The following is a 22,495-nucleotide window of genomic DNA, read 5'->3' on the forward strand; positions in this document are numbered from 1 at the left end:
TTTGGTTATTCCACGTAATCTTTATGTTTTTAAGTGCGCTGAATCCGAAAATGACCTCCGTTTTGTCATAGGACATCACGTTTTCTGACAATTTAACTAACTATGTTAAATAAGACAATACCTCAAAATAAATGAAAATAGACTAATATAATTAATTTTTATTACAAATGTTTCATGAAAATCATTTTTTAACTGCAATGAGCTCACTAACACACACTAAAATCGATTCTTCCCTGTGAGGCTTCTCTTGGTACATTTACGCTTGTGAGTAGCATCTGGAATGTCTCTCTGAAGCGTCGAACAGTAGTCTGCCATCATTGTAATGCTCCATCTTCCCTGGTATCTTCTTTCCATCTCTTTAATGTTGTGGTGGAATCGTTCACCTTGCTCTTCGCTCACAGCTCCCAAATTTTCAAGAAAGTTGTCAAGGTGGGAATGGAGGAAATGCACTTTCAAACTCATCAGGCAACCTAAAGCTTGAAATGCTTTCAGCATTCGTCCGACGATTTTTTTGTAGTCAGGGTCTTTGTTATTGCCTAAAAATGTCTCTACGACCACTTTAAATGCAAACCACCCTTCTTTTTGAGGATGCGTCATGGTATTGATAAACTCTTGATCAGCTATAAGCCTTCTAATGTCTGGTCCGATACACCTTCCTTCAATTTTGCCTCTGAGAGGCCTGGAAACTTGGTGACCAAGTATTTGAAGCATTCTCCATCTTTTGGAAGTGATTTTACAAATTGCTTCATCAATCCCAATTTTATGTGGAGAGGTGGTAGAAGAACTTTATGGGAAGGAACCAAAGTTTCTCGGAGGACATTTTTTTCACCAACTGTGAGCACCCTCGGCTGCCAATTCTTCTTGGTCCAGTGATTTTGTCGGTCTCGACTGTCCCATAGACACAGAAAACAAGGGTATTTGGTCTACCCAGCTTGTTGCCCGAGCAGCATGCACAAGACTTTCAAATCCCCGCACACTTGACAACCATGGTCTTCATATCTAAGTTTACGAAGAAGCAATTCCAAGTTCTCATAGGTTTCCTTGAGGTGTACAGAATGACCTACAGGGATGGAAGCATAAAAACCGCCGTTGTGGAGTAAAACGGCTTTGAGACTTCTTTTTGAAGAATCTATAAAAAGACACCATTGCGCTGAATCATATTGGATTTTGAATTGACCCATCAAACCTTCGACATCGATGCAATAAACCAACTTATCTTCCTGGGCAAAGTAAGGAACAAACTTGTCTTCACGATGTCTGAACCATGAAAAAGACACTCCTGGCAACAATAAATTCTTGCTTTTGAGCCTTGATCCGAGTAACTCAGCAGTATCTTTGGAAGATTCAAGTCTCTTACCAAATCATTCATCTCCTCCTGGGAAAGCAATTTTGGTATTGTATCATCTTCAAAGTCAGAACTTGATTCATCATCTGGTTCTGGTAGGACTACACCTTCATCGGAGCTAGTTATCCCTTCCAAGGTAGCAGGGGCCTTGGGTACTGGAATATCTGTGCCATGGGGGATGGGACGAATTGCTGAGTAAATATTGGGGTATGAAATGGAATGCTTCCATTTTGAATTATACCCTTTCACATCACATGAACAAAAGTAACAATCATCACTATGGTTCTTTTGCTCTCGCCATACCATAGAAATCCCATAACGGAAAGCTTTTTTCTTACCCTTGAACCAATTTCGGAGGTCCTCAACACACCGTTTGCACACTTTATGAGGCGCCCATGCTTTATCTTGATCTCCAAGCTTTAGTCCGAAATAAGCGAAGTATACTTTCTTCACAAAGTTTGTAATATTCAGCTGTTGCTTCAACACTGTATATTCACCACAAATGTAACAGAAACTGTCAGGCAAATTAATACACTTCCGCTGAGCCATAATGCTAATTTTGGGAAACACGGTTGAATATGACGAGCTAACACGAACTGAGATGAAAAAGTGTGAACAGGCGAGAACCAAGATAAAACAATTGAATCAAGCCCGGGCATGTCAGAGCCTGCTCGTTCAGCTTGCAACATGTTGATGCTGGTTTCATTAGCTCACTCTGAAAGTTCTTTTCTTTGAAAGTTATATTTTTTTGGCATTGTATATCTTTAATGCATTGATGTGAATTAATTAATAGTAATTTTGAATTTCAAAACCCTAAGATAAAAAACTAAATTTGAAGAGAATTTTGCATTTTGTGGCAAGTCCTGACGTCCAGGATTTTTTAAAATATTTTTTTCGTTTTCAGCACACCAAAATACATGGAAATTAGATGAAAATAATCAAACAGCTTTTTATTCGCAGACCTGTGAATCACCGGCCTTGGGGGATGTTCATTCAGTTGTTTAATTTTGTAGAAAAAAAGCAGATCACGGACATGGCACAAAAATAAAGTCATTTCAAATGGCAACTTTCTGGCTTTAAGAAACACTAAAAGAAATCAAGAACAAAAAATGTGGTAGCAATTTTTTCCTCAGTCTCTGTTCAAGTAAAAAATGGGACATGTGCACGGCCCCATAGACTAACATTGGACCAAGTGCGATCTAATGGTTTGTCAGATCACACTTGGAAAACAAACATGCTTGGGTGCACCAGCCCTTAGACTCATACTGTCACAACTCTGTTGTCGGGTATCCCGGGCCCAGGGGCTCCTACACTGTCCCTAGCGCTAGGGGAGCCCTAGCTATCCCTGCCCCCAGATTACTTCTGATTGTGAAAATGCCGGGGTTACGTACCTTTCTGAGCTCCTGAATCCGCCCTTAGTTTGTTCCCTTCCCTGGCCCAGGAAAGCAGTTAGTAGTAGTGTATGGAAATACACCAACCAGACTAGCAACTGAAAACGAACAGGGATAAAGGAAAATACCAATCATATAAATAAGCTCACACAAACAACAGAGGGATACACTAGGGAGTGAAGGAAAGGAAAAATCAAAGAAGGAGGAGAAATAGATTTGGAGACAACCAAAGCCAAGCAACAGTCCACCAAATCCACCAAACAACTCCTCAAACAACCAAACTCTTTAAAGCTCCTGAACCATTCAGCAATGAAGATAACTCTGGCATTTCCTGATTGCCAGAGGCCAGTATATATAGGAGAGGGGAGTGGCCAACACTGATTAGCTGAGAGCATCAACAGGTTAGCTTCCAGGAGCTCTCAACTGAAACAGATTAACCCCTGCACTGTTAGAGGAAACCTGCATACTTTAATATGAAGGTGAAGTGCTTCAGATCAGTGCACGAGTAGGAGAAATCAGACACTGTGGTCTTCTGGCTCCTCTCGTGCAGGAAACCCATGACTCAAACATTTTAATAAGCTTTGAAAGAGGAGACTTACTAAGCAAATTGTCAAAGATTTACTAATCAAATTGTTAGAAAAATTTAATGCAGCTAACTTATTATATTTTAGACACTGCCACCATATAACAATTTTATAGAGCCTATAGAAGTGATATGATTAATTAGAGTCATTGAGGTGGCTTATGTATCCAAATATATTGATGTAAATATACGAGCAATAAGTTGGTGTAACGAAGATGAAACTGTATTACATGCCTAGCCAGTGGCAGACAACTCTTTGATTTTTGATTAATTCATCACTTTTTTTTCTAATTTTGGTTTCGCAAAAAATAATGCATCTTACGATATTATTGATCAATATTTCAAATATTGTATACACTGAAAAATAAAAATGTTATTTATTAGTAATGACTTTTTCCTTATCCTGAAGACACAAACTTGAAGTACTTGTAAAAATATACAGTAGTTTCTTTCATTTGATGATTTTTCTGTATGTTACATATTTAAAAGTCCAAAACTTGTAATGTGTTTAATGCTCCTATTAGGGTGAGAAACAGAGTAACCTTGTAATGACATAAATAGTGAGAACTGTAAAAACTAATTTATAGATGAATGTGGTGCCAAGTTAGAAAGCATTAACAAGGTAGGGCGGTAGGGTCTCTCTGGGTAAGATAATATATTGCTTTCATTAAAAAGCAATCTGCATGGACCATATCCACTAACACTGGGAACTCTGCAGCTGTCACCTTTATCAAGGGAATAAGAGCAAACCACTACATTTTAATCACTGGACTTTGTCAGGAACAAAAAACAGCCTGCTCCCCACTAATCAACAGACATGTATCCTGATAAAGAGAGTGAATTGGAAAAAGACAGTTTCGGCATGTACCACAAGGTCTCCACTGAAATGAACAGGACAGGGCAATTTCACCACATCACGCTAATAAATGCCGTGCAATGGACCACAAAACTTTGTACATATCAACAGGGCAGCTCTATCAAACGGAAAACACTTCCAATGGAACAAAAAAGGGAAAGAAGATAATTAATTTAGTATTGAAGTTTTGATCCTAACTTTCCAATGGAGTTCAAAAGTTAGATACAAATATTCCGTTTTCACTTTAAAATGAGTAAATAGCTTATTAAGAGAGGAAGAGGACTTAACTGTAGTGTCACCTATTGGAAGTAGCAATCCTAAAAGTCAATATAAAAAAAGTCAATAGATTGGGTAAAACTGTCACTGAAAAAGACTTGGGTGTATGGGTGGATGCTAAACTCCACTTTAGTAACCAGTGTCAGGAAGCTGCTGTCAAGGTAACTAAAATAATGGGATGCATTGAAAGAGGCATAGATACTCATGGACAGAACATAGTTTAGTCTTTATACAAGTCATTAGTGTGGCACACTTAGAATAATGTGTACAATTTTGAACTCCGGTGTATAAGAAGTACATGGTTGCACTAGAACAGGTGCAGAGAAGGGCAACCAAGGTTATTAAGGGAATGGGTGAACTGCAATTCCAAGACAAAGGCTTAGGAGCGATCTTATGACCATATAAAAATTTCTGAAGGGACAATGCAAAGATTTTTCTAATTAACTTTTAACACCAAGGCCTGTGACAGATACAAGGGGGCACTTTCTAAGTCTATAGGAAAGAAGGTTTAAGCATAATAACATATGCAGATTCTTTACTGTAAGAGCAGAGCGACTATGGAACTCTCTGGCTCATGATGTTGTAATGGTTGATTCACTACTAAAATTCAAGAAAGGCCCGGATGCCTTTCTTGAGCAATATAATATTACAGGTTCTGGGCACTATATTCTGTGATGGTGCATTGATCCAAGGAATTGGTCTGATTACCATATATGGAGTCATGAAGAACTTTTTCCCCTTATATGGAGCTATTAGTGTATGCCCCATGGGATTTTTGACTTCATCTGAATCAACATGCTAGGCTATAGGTTGAACTTGATGGACCTAAGCCTACCTTCAACCTTAAAAACTATAAAACTCTTTATTGAGCCTTGCCAGATGACTTAAGATAAATCCAAACCAGAATCTCAATTTGTAGACAATTGTTTCATGGTGTTGCCCTTCCTCAGTGCACAGCATGAGATCATATTTGGCGGTATGAGAGGTCTCTGACTCTAGTCTAAGGTGTAACGTCTAACCTCATACAGAGGGACATGCCTGACATGCCAGTGTAAGAAGTCATATATAGTGCTGCATATTTAATTACTCACTGGAGGATTGCATGGCCTATAAGTCTCTTTACACTGGTTTGTCAGGCATGTCCCTTCTCACAAGGAGATATTTTACCCCCTTAGACCTCTTTAAAGTGAAAAATATGAAGAGTGGTTTTATCATTTCCCCAATAATTTGTCCTTTCTTTTGATAATGGTTCTTTTTGAACAGTTGGCATGTGATCTGTTTTTGCTCATCCTACCTGGTGCCAGTGATTATGCTGGCACCCTAATGATCGATGGTGACTTGGTCATTTTTGGACAGTTTCTCATTTAATACATCACATGACCTTTAGGCTGGAGTCACACATGGCGTAAGACAATACGCCACGTATTATACGTCCGTACTACGGCCGTAATACGGAGAAATGTTCCCAAAATATTGATCCGTAGTCAGGGTGTGTCAGCGTATTTTGCGCATGGCATCCTCCGTATGTAATCCGTATGGCATCCGTACTGCGAGATTTTCGCGCAGGCTTGCAAAACCGACATCTAATGGATTTATGTGCTCAAATGTTCAGGAAAACATATATACAGTATATATATATATATATATATATATATATATATATATATATATATATATATGTCATTGAGACACATATATATATATTCTGTATTTAGATTTCATTCAGCGCGATATCTGTGAACAGCCGGTAATTCAATTGCCGGCTTTTCATTTCTCCTGCACAAACCCGACAGGATATGAGACATGGTTTACATACAGTAAACCATCTCATATCCCCTTTTTTTTTGCATATTCCACACTTGTAATGTTAGTAGTGTGTATGTGCAAAATTTCAGCGCTGTAGCTGCTGAAATAAAGGGTTAAATGGCGGAAAAAATTGGCGTGGGCTCCCGCGCAATTTTCTCCGCCAGAATGGTAAAGCCAGTGACTGAGGGCAGATATTAATAGCCAGGAGAGGGTCCATGGTTATTGGCCCCCCCCCGTGGCTACAAACATCTGCCCCCAGCCACCCCAGAAAAGGCACATCTGGAAGATGCGCCTATTCTGGCACTTGGCCACTCTCTTCCCACTCCCTGTAGCGGTGGGATATGGGGTAATGAAGGGTTAATGCCACCTTGCTATTGTAAGGTGACATTAAGCCAGATTAATAATGGAGAGGCGTCAATTATGACACCTATCCATTATTAATCCAATTGTAGGAAAGGGTTAAAAAACACACACACACACACATGATTAAAAAGGATTTTAATGAAATAAACACAGCGGTTGTTGTAATAATTTATTGTTCTCGCAATCCATTTCCAGGCCCTCGCTTGGCAAAACAATAAACACACAATATACATACCCTCTCTGATGTCCTATCACGTCCCACGAGGTAATCCATCTGAAGGGGTTAACTAATATTACAGGCACAGCTGCGATAAACCACTCGCTCGTGCCTGTAATCCCCGGGTGCTGAAAGGAAAGCAGTGATCTGTACTTACATTGAGTCGCGGTGAGGCGCCCTCTGGTGGATATTCTCATGAACTGCAGCCTGGGAACTTTTTCCCACGCTCCAGGTCATATGAGGACATCCACCAGGGGGCGCATCACCGCGACTGAAGGAAATGTAGGTCAATGACCTACATTTCATTCATTCGCCGGGGGATTACAGACACGAGCACCGCTGCATTTAGCAGGGCTCCTGTTATGGTTCTCAATGGCAAGAGAACATAGCCCAGCATACATAGGAACTAGCTCTTGGAAGGATGGAAACTTAAACTGACCATGAACTAAACCTGCCGCACAACTAACAGTAGCCGGGTAGCGTAGCCTGCGTTTTATCCCTAGACGCCCAGCGCCGGCCGGAGGACTAACTAATCCTGGCAGAGGAAAATATAGTCCTGGCTCACCTCTAGAGAAATTTCCCCGAAAGGCAGACAGAGGCCCCCACATATATTGGCGGTGATTTAAGATGAAAATGACAAACGTAGTATGAAAATAGGTTTAGCAAAATCGAGGTCCGCTTACTAGATAGCAGGAAGACAGAAAGGGCACTTTCATGGTCAGCTGAAAACCCTATCAATACACCATCCTGAAATTACTTTAAGACTCTAGTATTAACTCATAACATCAGAGTGGCAATTTCAGATCACAAGAGCTTTCCAGACACAGAAACGAAACTGCAGCTGTGAACTGGAACAAAATGCAAAAAACAAACAAGGACAAAAGTCCGACTTAGCTGGAAGTTGTCTGGTAGCAGGAACATGCACAGAAAGGCTTCTGATTACAATGTTGACCGGCATGGAAGTGACAGAGGAGCAAGGTTAAATAGCGACTCCCACATCCTGATGGGAACAGGTGAACAGAGGGGATGATGCACACAAGTTCAATTCCACCAGTGGCCACCGGGGGAGCCCAAAATCCAATTTCACAACAGGCTCCTGCCTGTAATATTAGTTAACCCCTTCAGATGGATTACATCGTGGGACGTGATCTGACATCAGAAGGTATGTATATTGTGCGTTTATTATTTTGCCAAGCGAGGGTTTGCAAATGGATTGCGAGAACAATAAATTATTACAACAACCGCTGTGTTTATTTCATTAAAATCCTTTTTAATCATGTGTGTGTGTGTTTTTTAACCCTTTCCTACAATTGGATTAATAATGGATAGGTGTCATAATTGACGCCTCTCCATTATTAATCTGGCTTAATGTCACCTTACAATAGCAAGGTGGCATTAACCCTTCATTACCCCATATCCCACCGCTACAGGGAGTGGGAAGAGAGTGGCCAAGTGCCAGAATAGGCGCATCTTCCAGATGTGCCTTTTCTGGGGTGGCTGGGGGCAGATGTTTTTAGCCACGGGGGGGCCAATAACCATGGACCCTCTCCTGGCTATTAATATCTGCCCTCAGTCACTGGCTTTACCATTCTGGCGGAGAAAATTGCGCGGGAGCCCACGCCAATGTTTTCCGCCATTTAACCCTTTATTTTAGCAGCTACAGTGCACAAATTTTGCACATACACACTACTAACATAAGTAGTGTGGAATATGCAAAAAAAATGGGGATATGAGATGGTTTACTGTATGTAAACCATGTCTCATATCATGTCGGGTTTGTGAAGGAGAAGGAAAAAGCCGGCAATTGAATTACCGACTTTTCAATAACACCGCTGCGTATTTCACGCAAGTCACACTGCAGGTCCGTGTGGAATCCGTATTTTTCTCGCCCCCATAGACTTTCATTGGCGTATTATTTGCGCAATACGCTGACAAATGCAGCATGCTGCGATTTTGTACGGCCGTAGAAAGCCGTATAATACTGAACCGTAATATACGGCTAATAGGAGCAGCCCCATTGAGAATAATTGTGCCGTATGTAATGCGAGTTTTACGGACGTAGTTTCTGCGCTCTTACGTCCGTAAAACTCGCCAGTGTGACGCCGGCCTTATACTGACATTTTTCTGTTTCTTGTCTACAGGCCTCACATTAGCACATGGTATAAATTACAAGACTGTTATGTTTTGCAATTATTTACAAGGGCACAAGTATACAAGTATACTGTAGGACCCTTGTCTCCTCCTTTTCTCCTTTTTCGCGCCAGCGTGCTACATGAAAGAGTGGGTCCAGGCTGGGTGTTGGTGTTGTAAGGGCCTAAGGCCCTTTCAGGCCACCCATAGCCAATGGTGTTTACCGGACAGTTCAATAAAGGAGTCCACTGTTCCAAATATAACTTTATTAGATGATAGCTTGGTAAGGGTTAGGTACAAAGGATAGCAGGTGCAAAGTTGCATTCACAGTATAAAGCATTTTCCTTCACACAATATCCTTCCTCTGTAGTTCTACTTTAGGGCTCCGCAACTTATCTGTTTTATCATACATTGCCACAGCCCATCTTCAACACCACATTCCTGATCAGCGAGTCTCACTACTCGCACAGTGGTTCCACGTCCTATTCCTTCCAGTTTTGGTGCCTTGGAACCCTTACACTCTGGACCCCTATTAGTAAGTTGTACTCAGTCCTGCTAAAGTCCCTTACTTTCTGCCTTACAAACTCTGTGGTTCGTAACTCAGCCTCCTATCAAAGAAAACCTCATGGAAAGTCACTTAGTCTCATCAGTACTTCTCTTCAGGATCTTGCTATTCCTAGCCTTCAGTCTCCTCTTCCTGTGGATCACCTCTTTTAGCAGCACTGTTCACTCTGCACTCCAAACTTCAACTCTCCCACTAACAGGATAAACCAGTCCTTTCCCCAAAATTAACTACACCCTCTTATGGGCTAGTCCCAACACTTAACTCTATCTTACCCTCGTCATTACCTATGCTACCGTCAACTATCTACATGTCTTACACAATGCTAACAATACTTATACTATCACATTGTAAAGTATACATTACTTATCTTAAGTTACATTACATTTCACATGAAACAATATATACAAAAATGCAAGACATAATACACACAATGCGATTGGTGTCTTCAGGTGTAGGAATGCGACAGTCCAGTCAACATCTGTTACACAACATTGAACATATCAATATTTGCAGCATGCCAACAGCCAAAGCCATGTCTGTAATAGTGTGCAGCCTAGCAACTTATGGACCACCATAAATAATAGTCTATACATGTTTTGTTGACTCCTTGGGTAACAGTTGGGACTCTAATTACGCTAATCCTGCAGTTACCATTCACTTGGTATAGTAGGTTCTGTTCATAGCAGAAGGTTTCTGCTGATCTAAGTATAATGATGATTCACAATGCAATTTCTCAATAAACATTATAAATGTACATCTACAAATCTAAAATACAGCTACACTGTGAAAACAATACAGACTTGCTGCAAGTTTTACCAATTAAAGTGGTTGTATGAGATTAGAAAACATGGCTGACTTATCCATAAAACATCACCATACCTGTCCACAGGCTGTACATAGCATTATAGCTCAACCTTATTCACTCCAATTGAGCAAAGCTGCAATACCACATATCGCCTGTAGATAAGTGTGGCACTGTTTCTTGAAGGATTTAGCCTTGTTTTTCTAACTCTGCACAACTCCTTTAATTACTGTTGGATCTAGATCAGCATATGTCTTGTCATATCGCCTAGTAAAATAAATCCATCCATAGTGCATTGTTAGTATATATCACTTTATTACAACCATGCAATCATGTAGGTGATATTACAAGTGTACAGAGTTGAGCAAAATGATTTGCAGGACTCTGGCTCAAATGTCCCATCGGTATGTCATCTTCTGCTTAGTGGGCCCAGCACAATGTCATTATTGTGTCGCTAATCAGGAATGGTGTCGGGGATGTCGGCAAGTAGGTGATGCAGGCAGATATGGCCAAATAGTCCAACCATGGCAGTATAATGGGATACACTATGGAGTCCAGTCACTTCCCACGAGGCACTGTCATAGCATATCACATTTAGATACATTTGTTATGACATTTCTAACCCTGAAGATGTGCTCCCGTCAATATTGATGTTGTCAGATGTTGAAACTGAAAAGTCTCACTAAATACAAATAAATCCCAATGTGTCTGTAATGAGACATTTATTGACCACATATGGATGATTTTTCAATGAATATTTTATACATGGTGTAAAAAAATAATGTTGTAGTAGAAATTAACATTTTACAATAAAATATATATGGAAAAAATTTGCAGTAAAAAAAACTTGGGATGTAGGTATGCCACTAGTCAGTGTCTGAGCCTGGATCTCATCAGAACAGTTTTAAGTAATGCTTGTTTTCCCTACTTAGATCTCTTGTGAGCTTCAGATAACACAACTATGTTGACATTTGGGCACCTAAAAGGCAGATAGTCCTGTGCATATTTGTGTGAGGGTAAATAGTAATGGAAAACACTCAAAGTAATTGTTAAAAGATCCAGTGACCACCTAAGTGGCATTTTACAAAGTTCTGATTAATTGAAATTTTTATCATCTGAAGCTTCCTTTTGTTCTTCTAAACAAAACCAGGATTTTACTCCTAATGAAGCTGCTCTGTGTGCAATCTACTAGAGTCATTAAGGATATTTTATTTTGTGTATTCTATAGAAATTTATGTGTCAACCAGACAAAAGCAAATTGATAAGTGATTATGGTTAAAGAATTTCAGAAAAAAAAGTTCATTTCTTATCTAACCTTGTGAGTGTCAACAAGCCAGCTCAATCTCTTCGCATGTAATGTCATAAATAATCGATGTAGACTATAAATGGTGACTTACATTAATTGATACAACAAAGAGGAATAATGATCTAATAGCTTACACAAGAAATCCCCTAAAATCTGAATTTTATTAGAATGAATTAAAAGAAAACATATCCCCAAACAAACAAGATGTGCAAATTTAGTCATAGAAATCCTCATCAGATAAGTATGATAATGGATGAGGTATCTCAAGGGACTTAAGGGAAAAGGACACCAACTATCACACCAAATGCCCTACAAAAGCTTAGATAAGCTGGCAAATAGGTGTTAGGGTTGGCGGAACGCACCGAATATATATTTATTAGTAGTAGTTGGTGCGTTCGCAACCCGGGATCCACCGTGCAGGAAAGAACCTGCTGCTACATATGGCGGTACAATATAGTAGTATAAACGAACTCTGTTACTTCACAGAGTCCGTTAGTAAAGAGAATGCTGTACCCTGTTAGCTTCACAGGGGAACACAGCTACATAGTAGAGCAGATGGTGGTCATGCAGTCAAATGCAAACACGCAGCTCCTCTCCGGTGGAGCCGGAATTCTGATGGCTATACGCCAGCCATGAATCCACTCACATGAAAATCCTCGCCGGAGGTGCCAGCATTCTAGGGGCTTATTTCAGCCAGGTCCCTGAATACACACGCATGAAACTCCTCACCGGAGGTGCCAGCATTCTAGGGGCTTATTTCAGCCGGGTCCCTGAATACACACACATGAAACTCCTCGCCGGAGGTGCCAGCATTCTAGGGGCTTATTTCAGCCGGGTCCCTGAATACACACACACACGACCACACTGGCGCTGAGCTCATACCTAAATTGACACTAGCGCATGGCCGTGCGGTCATGAGAACCTTTTATAGCTGCAGCAACTTCAGGACCTTCCAAGAAGGACCAATGGAAGACTTCCACAGAACTTGATCAGGTGCATGACCTTCCTGGAGGACCAATGGAAGTTGCTGCAGTACCTGAGCATGTGACCCTTGATCTCCATTGAGAGATCTTACCCTGGGCATGCTCAGTGTGTGCAAAGCAGGACTTAGTCCCAGAAAAGCCTGCTCGCTGTAGACCAGTGCAGGGTACAATAGCAGAGCCTGGAGAGGCAGCAGTAACCCTTTGCACAGTACCAGATTCAGTGAGATGCTGGGACTGACGTCTCCGCTGAGCAGGCTCCACTGCGGCTGATGCAGAATGGGAGACCGCAGCAGACATGGCTCAAGATTCCCCCTGTGCAGTGGCGGGAACTCGACTCCTAACAATAGGTGTGTGAGAATAAAAGATACTTCACCACCTTCAATGTGACATGCAACTATAGTCTGTCATAATGTATGATAATATCAATCCTGGTCTTATCCTTACCTAGCCATGGAAGTTGGCACCCTAGGGAATTAAACGCAAAAGGTCCCGGTCAGTGATGGCTGGTCCTAACTGGCTGTAGATGTAACCTTTAACAATACATTTAATATATAAAAATCATATCCAACTAGTATAACGCTAGAGAAGGTTAGCATCTCATTCCATATAGCCATAAATAGTGACCCCGCTCGGAGAGGTTTGGCCCGAACCCCTAGCTTTTATAGGACATTTGGTGTGATAGTTGGTAACCTTTTCCCGTATGCCCCTTGAGATACTTACCTCATCCATTATCATACTTATCTGATCAGGATTTGTATACCTAACTTTGCTGATAAATTATAATGACTTGTATCTCTTGTTTGTTTTGGGTTCTGTTTTCTTTTAATTAATTCTATTAAAATTCAGATTTTGGGGGATTTTTTGTGTAAGCCATTAGACTATAAATGGTGTTGCCAAATTATATTTATACAGTATAAGGCCAAATTCACAAGTGACGGACTGCACACTAATGCAACATGAATGAAACAGTGGTCTGATTGAGTTAAGGTCTGCCTGATCCCATTGTTCCTCCTAAAATAAAAATAATCAGAAGTACAGCAAATATTTCTTTAGGTACAGATCCAGCACACTGCACTGTACAGATCCAGCACACATGAACTTCAAAATTACTCAGTCTTTTTAGCAAAGAGCGCAGAAACCATCCAACCACTTCAAGGTGTACCTAAATATGGATGATCCCTGTCAAATATGTACTATCTTTTTATCGTTTGCAGCAATATTGGGGTTAGTGGATTCATTAATTGCTGATGCATTGTGTGTGTATGTTGACCACATAGCGTATTTATGTAGCTGTACATTATTTAAATACTAAAGGTGTGCGGGCCCTGTTTTTCCTTTTTTGTGGAGTACATATCGGGGAGGTGGCCCCCTCTAAGGCTCAACACCCTTATTCACTCGTCTTTCCCACACAGCTATGCCTGTTTTCCTTTCACTCCCCATTCAGATGAGGCCTGGATTGGAACAGGGAGAGGCAGGACTTTAGTGATAGGAACCATCCATGTTTAGGAACACCTTGACATGGTTGAATGGCTTTTGCGCTCTTTTCTCAAAAAAATTCTAACATTATGTTTTTAAAGTTTTTTTTAATTTTCCAGCAATATTGGTGTTCAGGAAATTCAATATTCGCACTGTGCTGACACATCATGCGTGTATATATCTGCACAGAATTTCTTGATAAATTTCTTGTAACCCACAATGCAAGTAAGAATGGCAATATTTCCAGGATTGGTGCTCCCATAGTTGGCCACCGAGCATTCAGTAACAGGCACTGTTCCACTAGTAGTAGCCACAGTGCCCTTCGGTCAACACAGTATTAATTTTCATGCTTCTTTCTCCAACTGGATGCAAGGTAAAAATTCACATATAATAATATGTTCTTGTTCCAAGAATATGCAAGAGAAGATCTTATGGGCTAAAGTAATCAATTATAATTGATAGCTTGCTTTTTCCAGGGGAGTGAAGGCATTTAGTGAATTCGGTGAGCTTGCCATGGCATTCTTCATCAAGAACTTGGAAGCACTGGCATACTGGTTGAGAAGAATGGATGTAGTTGTTTGGTCCTCCTAGGGGGGCACTTGTAATTATTCATTAGGAAGACTTCCTAATAGAAAAAATATATAGAAATTGTTTTCATGCAATGTTGTGCCCCCTGTGGGTTTGTGCAGTTGTCCAGCAACAGGTCCTACTGTCTAAGGGGGTCCGCTGTATAATATTGCGAGGAATGAAATTAAAATGCTTCAGACTGCACAATAAACATCACCTTTTATACTGGTTAGATTAGCTTCTACATATACTTTATTGTGTTAAATGTCTGTACAACTATGAAAAAATGTGCCAAAAATGGCATACAGTCGTGAACTATCTGGATTAATGAGCAAATAGCCATAAGATCGCAACACTTAGCCGTGAATATTCAGGTATTATAGAACTAATAGAACTATGTTATTACTCTTTATTTGAAGTTACTTTCTACCCTACAAATGAATGTGATCATAGGCCAGCGTTAGTCAGTGAGTAAAAGTGTCACGTATCCTATATTTTCATTTACAACTGATTAATGGTCTTCATCAAGAGACGCATGGAGAGGGGAACTTCTATCAGATGAGCTGGAATGTGTTTCCTCCTGCACACTGTACGGGAAAGAAGATTTGTAGCTGAGAAGGTTCCAGATCTGTAATGAATAAAAATAAGATCACTTCAGGGAGAAATGTGTTATTGACAAATTAGATTGGCTATCTATACATATTAATTATGCTAGTCAGCTTCGGTTGCTCTGACACAGCCATGCTCATAGACAATCTATTTTAATTGTCAGAGCAGATGTCAGAGCAATGGACTGCAAAGGCAGGCCAAAAAACGGGGAAAAAAATGGCAAACTGTACAATTTTATATTACGGGTAAAATTAGTGGGCTTAGAAGCGGACGGGAGCAGCTGTGCTTGAGTGTTTATATTTTGTCATATGTATTATATATATTGAACTTTCTAGCAAGAGATTAGAGACACAGACATTACATCCACTGGCTGCAGTTTTTGATAACCAACTTGTTGAAAATAATGTTATAATAGAAAATACTGGTGAAAAATTGATCCACCAGGTAGCCGGGACCACGCTTATTCGTGATTCTATGTTAAAGGGCACCTGTCACCCCGTTTTTTCAGTATGAGATAAAAATACTGTTAAATAGGGCCTGAGCTGTGCATTACAACAGTGTATTTTGTGGACCCCGATTCCCCACCTATGCTGCCAAAATACGTTACCAAAGTAGCCGTTTTCGCCTGTCAATCAGGCTGGTCTGGTCAAAAGGGCGTGGTGTCTTCCCCCAGATCTTGCTTTGTTTTCCGTTAGTGGCGTAGTGGTTTGCGCATGTCCAAGGTCCCGAATCCACTGCACAGGGGAGTTAAAAGAGCGCGATGTGCACTATTTCATTGGTGATTGGTGGGGGCGGCCATCTTCCTTTGGCCGCGCGTGCGCAGAAGCGGCGCTCTGCTGGCCGCGGCTTCAGGAAAATGGCCGCGGGATGCCGCGCGTGCGCAGATGGAGATCGCGGCGGCCATTTTCCTGAAGCCGAGATGCGAACTCTGCTTCAGGAAAATGGCCGCCGCGATCTCCATCTGCGCACGCGCGGCATCCCACGGCCATTTTCCTGAAGCCGCGGCCACCAGAGCGCCGCTTCTGCGCACGCGCGGCCAAAGGAAGATGGCCGCCCCCACCAATCACCAATGAAATAGTGCACATCGCGCTCTTTTAACTACCCTGTGCAGTGGATTCGGGACCTTGGGCATGCGCACACCACTACGCCACCAACGGAAAACTAAGCAAGATCTGGGAGAAGACACCACGCCCTTTTGACCAGACCAGCCTGATTGACAGGCGAAAACGGCTACTTTGGTAAAGTATTTTGGCAGCATGGGTGGGGAATCGGGGTCCACAAAATACACTGTTGTAATGCACAGCTCAGGCCCTATTTAACAGTATTTTTATCTCATACTGAAAAAACGGGGTGACAGGTTCCCTTTAAACCTTTCTTCCACTAGTTGAAAGATGGTAGACGCTCAGATGAATGCTGACCCTTTGATTCTTGCAGTAGATTTGTAGTTTTATGCACTTTATATCCGCACATGGAAGAGCTGCATTTAATGCATTTGGCTACGCTTTGTGGTTTTCACACAGAATCCTTGCTATTTTTTGTCTGCAATATGGAACTAAAAATCGGTAGTAAAATCTGCATTGCATGAAATATAGCATAGATTTCTGTTATGATCTGGTGACCTTGGAGTCGCATGAGAGACTTTCTCAGGAGTAGGTGGTACCTGCACTGACCGCAAACCCTAATCTAACACCGCAACTAGAAGTAGCCGTGGGATGTACCTAACACGTCCTAGACATCTCGACACAGCCGGAGGACTAAATACCCCTATAGATGGAAATGGGAATTCTATCTTGCCTCAGAGCAGAACCCCAAAGGATAGGCAGCCCCCCACAAATATTGACTGTGAATATAAGAGGAAAGACACACGCAGGCAGAAAACAGGATTTAGCAAAAGAGGCACTTCTAGCTAAATAGAAAAGGATAGGACAGAATTCTAAGCGGTCAGTATTAAAATCCTAAAAACATAGAAAGTATATCTGCATCTCCTGAGAATCCAGCATGACTGAAAAATCCAAACAAAGTCTAAGCTGGACAAAAACACAATAAATTGCACTGAATTTGCAAAGCACACTGCATGTGTGCACAGAGACAAAAAAACAGACACTTATCTTAGCTGAATTTGCAGCAGGGCATGAGGAGCCAGAGAGAGATGCAATCCCTCCAAGTACAATGGACAACTGGCACAGACTCATGGATCCTGCACACCTAAATACCTAATAGAGCTGCAATCAGCAGAAACACCTGCCCGGATTACAACCACAAGACAACTGCACTACCACCAACAACCACCGGAGGGAGCCCAAGAGCAGAATTCACAACAGTACCCCCCCTTGAAGAGGGGTCACCGAACCCTCACCAGAGCCCCCAGGCCGATCAGGATGAGCCAGATGAAAGGCACGGACCAAATCAGCAGCATGGACATGAGAGGCAAAAACCCAAGAATTATCCTCCTGGCCATAACCCTTCCATTTGACAAGGTACTGAAGCCTCCACCTCGAAAAGCGAGAATCCAGCATCTTCTCAACCACATACTCCAACTCACCATCAACCAACACAGGAGCAGGAGGATCAACAGAGGGAACAACGGGCACCACATATTTCCGCAATAAAGATCTATGGAAAACATTATGGATGGCAAAAGAGGCCGGAAGGGCAAAACGAAAAGACACCGGATTGTTAATCTCAGAAATCCTATAAGGACCAATAAACCGAGGCTTAAACTTAGGGGAAGAAACCATCATAGGAACATGACGGGAAGACAACCAGACCAAATCCCCAACCCGAAGCCGGGAACCAACACACCGACGACGGTTAGCAAAACGCTGAGCCTCCTACTGAAACAACACCAAATTGTCCACCACATGAGCCAAATCTGCTGCAACCTGTCAACCACAGAATCCACACCAGGAGAATCAGAAGGCTCAACCTGCCCCGAAGAAAAACGAGGATGAAAACCAAAATTACAAAAGAAGGGCGAAACCAAGGTAGCCGAACTAGCCCGATTATTAAGGGCAAACTCGGCCAATGGCAAGAAAGCCACCCAATCATCCTGATCAGCAGACACAAAGCATCTCAAATAAGTTTCCAAAGTCTGATTAGTTCGCTCGGTCTGGCCATTTGTCTGAGGATGAAATGCGGAAGAAAAAGACAAATCAATGCCCAGCCTAGCACAAAAGGCCCGCCAAAACCTAGAAACAAACTGGGAACCTCTGTCGGACACAATATTCTCCGGAATACCATGCAAACGAACCACATGCTGAAAAAACAACGAAACCAAATCAGAAGAGGAAGACAATTTAGGCAAAGGCACCAAATGAACCATCTTAGAAAACCGGTCACAAACCACCCAGATAACCGACATCCTCTGGGAAACCGGAAGATCTGAAATAAAATCCACAGAAATATGCGTCCAGGGCCTCTCAGGGACCGGCAAAGGCAAAAGCAACCCACTAGCACGAAAACAACAAGGCTTGGCCCGCGCACAAGTCCCACGGGACTGCACAAAAGAACGCACATCACGCGACAAAGAAGGCCACCAAAAGGACCTACCAACCAAATCTCTGGTACCAAAAATACCAGGATGGCCAGCCAACACAGAACAATGAACCTCAGAAATCACTCTACTAGTCCATCCATCAGGAACAAACAGTTTCCCCACTGGACAGCAGTCAGGTTTGTCAGCCTGAAATTCCTGCAGAACCCGTCGCAAATCAGGGGAAATGGCAGAAAGGACCACCCCTTCCTTCAGAATGCCGACCGGCTCAAGTACCTCAGGAGAATCAGGCAAAAAACTCCTAGAGAGGGCATCAGCCTTAATATTCTTAGAATCCGGAAGATACGAAACCACGAAATCAAAACGGGAGAAAAACAGGGACCATAGAGCCTGTCTAGGATTCAGCCGTTTGGCAGATTCGAGGTAAATCAGATTTTTATGATCGGTCAAGACCACAATACGGTGCTTGGCTCCCTCAAGCCAATGTCGCCATTCCTCAAACGCCCACTTCATAGCCAACAACTCCTGATTGCCGACATCATAATTGCGTTCAGCAGGCGAAAACGTACGGGAAAAGAAGGCACACGGTTTCATCAAGGAACCATCAGAATTCCTCTGAGACAAAACGGCCCCTGCCCCAATCTCAGAAGCGTCAACCTCAACCTGAAACGGAAGAGAAACATCTGGCTGACGAAACACCGGGGCAGAAGTAAATCAGCGTTTAAGCTCCTGAAAGGCAGAGACAGCCACAGAGGACCAATTCGTTACATCAGCGCCTTTCTTCGTCAAATCGGTAAGGGGTTTAACGACACTGGAGAAGTTAGCAATGAAACTGCGATAAAAATTAGCAAAGCCCAAAAATTTCTGAAGGCTCTTCACGGATGTGGGCTGAATCCAATCATGAATGGCCTGAACCTTAACCGGATCCATCTCTATAGATGAGGGAGAAAAAATGAAGCCCAAAAAAGAAACCTTCTGCACTCCAAAGAGACATTTAGACCCCTTCACAAACAAAGCATTGTCACGAAGGATCTGAAATACCATCCTGACCTGTTTCACATGAGACTCCCAATCATCGGAAAAAATTAAGATGTCATCCAAATATACAATCATGAATTTATCAAGATAATTCCGGAAGATATCATGCATGAAGGACTGAAAAACAGATGGAGCATTAGAGAGCCCGAATGGCATCACAAGGTATTCAAAATGGCCTTCGGGCGTATTAAACGCAGTTTTCCATTCGTCACCCTGCTTAATACGAACAAGATTATATGCCCCCCGAAGGTCAATTTTAGTAAACCAACTAGCCCCCTTAATCCTGGCAAACAAATCGGAAAGCAAAGATAAAGGGTATTGAAACTTGACCGTGATCTTATTCAAGAGGCGATAATCAATACAGGGTCTCAAGGAGCCATCCTTCTTAGCAACAAAAAAAAAATCCTGCTCCCAACGGTGAAGAAGATGGCCGAATATGCCCTTTTTCCAAAGACTCCTTAACGTAACTCCGCATCGCGGTATGTTCCGGCACAGACAGGTTGAAAAGTCGGCCCTTAGGAAACTTACAGCCTGGAATCAAGTCAATAGCACAATCACAGTCCCTATGCGGTGGAAGGGAACTGGACTTGGGCTCATCGAATACATCCTGAAAATCAGACAAAAACTGTGGAACTTCAGAAGAGGAGGAAGAGGAGATTGACATCACAGGAACGTCATTATGGACCCCCTGACAACCCCAACTAGTCACAGACATAGACTTCCAATCCAACACAGGATTATGTATCTGCAACTATGGAAACCCCAGCACAATAGCATCATGCAAATTATGCAACACCAGAAAACGACAATCTTCCTGATGGGCTGGCGCCATGCACATGGTCACCTGTGTCCAAAACTGTGGTTTATTTTTAGCCAAAGGTGTAGCATCAATGCCCCTTAAAGGAATAGGGTTCTGCAAAGACTGCAAGGGGAAACCACAACGCTTGGCAAATTCAAAGTCCATTAAGTTCAAAGCGGCGCCTGAATCCACAAACGCCATGACAGAAAATGACGACAATGAGCAGATCAAGGTCACAGATAACAGAAATTTAGGTTGTACAGTTCCGATGGTAACTGAACTAGCGATTCTCTTTGTACGCTTTGGGCAGACTGAAATGACATGAGAAGCATCGCCACAATAAAAACACAACCTATTCTGACGTCTGAATCCTTGTTGTTCCGTTCTAGACAGAATCCTATCACACTGCATAGGCTCAGGCATCTGCTCTGAGGACAACGCCACAGCGTGCACAGTTCTGTGCTCCCACAAGCGCCGATCGATCTGAATGGCCAGAGACATAGAATCACTCAGACCAACAGGCGTGGGAAACCCCACCATAACATCTTTAACAGATTCAGAAAGACCCTTTCTGAAAATTGCCGCCAAAGCATCCTCATTCCATTTAGCCAGCACAGACATTTTTCTAAATTTCTGACAATACAATTCTGCCGCTTCTTGACCCTGAGACAGGGCCAACAAGGTCTTCTCCGCTTGATCCACAGAATTTGGTTCATCATATAATAATCCTAGAGCCTGAAAAAAGGCATCTACATTAAGCAAGGCCGGATTCCCAGATTCCAGGGAAAATGCCCAATCCTGAGGGTCGCCACGCAGCAGGGAGATGATAATTTTAATCTGCTGAATGGGATCACCAGAGGAACGAGGCTTCAGAGAAAAAAAACAGTTTACAGTTGTTTTTAAAACTCAAAAATTTGGACCTGTCCCCAAAAAACAAATCAGGAGTAGGAATCCTAGGCTCTAAAAGCGGAGTCTGAGCAATATAATCAGAAATACCCTGTACCCTAGCAGCAAGCTGGTCTACACGAGAAACTAATCCCTGAACATCCATGCTAGCACAAGACTCCTGTTGTGAATTTGCGTTTTGCTCCCTCTAGTGGTCATTAGTGATTTGACACTGGAGCTTCTGTCTTCTCCTATATGCTCACCTGGGCCGTTAGTTCAGGGGCGTTGCTATATAAGCTCTCTGGACCTTCAGTTCTATGCCTGGCATCGTTGAAATCAGAGCTAATCTGTTGTGCTCTTGTGTACTGATCCTGGTTCCTGCTTGTTAAAGCTAAGTCTCTTCCTTGCTTTTTGCTTTTGTTTTGTTTTGTATTTTTGTCCAGCTTGTTCCAATCTGTATCCTGACCTTTGCTGGAAGCTCTAGGGGGCTGGTGTTCTCCCCCCGGACCGTTAGACGGTTCGGGGGTTCTTGAATCTCCAGCGTGGATTTTTATAGGGTTTTTGTTGACCAAATAAGTTATCTTGCTTTATTCTGCTATTAGTAAGCTGGCCTCTCTTTGCTGAACCTGGTTCATTTCTGTGTTTGTCATTTCCTCTTTCCTCACCGTTATTATTTGTGGGGGGCTTGTATCTTGCTTTGGGGTCCCTTTCTCTGGAGGCAAGAGAGGTCTTTGTTTTCTTCTCCTAGGGGTAGTTAGATTCTCCGGCTGGCGCGAGTCATCTAGCGATCACCGTAGGCATGATCCCCGGCTACTTCTAGTGTTGGTGTTAGGAGTAGATATTTGGTCGACCCAGTTACCACTGCCCTATGAGCTGGATTTTTGTATCTCGCGGACTTACACGTACCTCTGAGACCCTGTCCACTGGGGTCATAACAGTATGTCATAACAGTATGCCAGGCCAGTATTGAATGTTTGATGCATTGCAGAAGTGGGATTATAAGAA

This window comes from Ranitomeya variabilis, chromosome 1 (genome assembly GCF_051348905.1).
Source record: "Ranitomeya variabilis isolate aRanVar5 chromosome 1, aRanVar5.hap1, whole genome shotgun sequence".
Lineage (NCBI taxonomy): Eukaryota > Metazoa > Chordata > Amphibia > Anura > Dendrobatidae > Ranitomeya > Ranitomeya variabilis.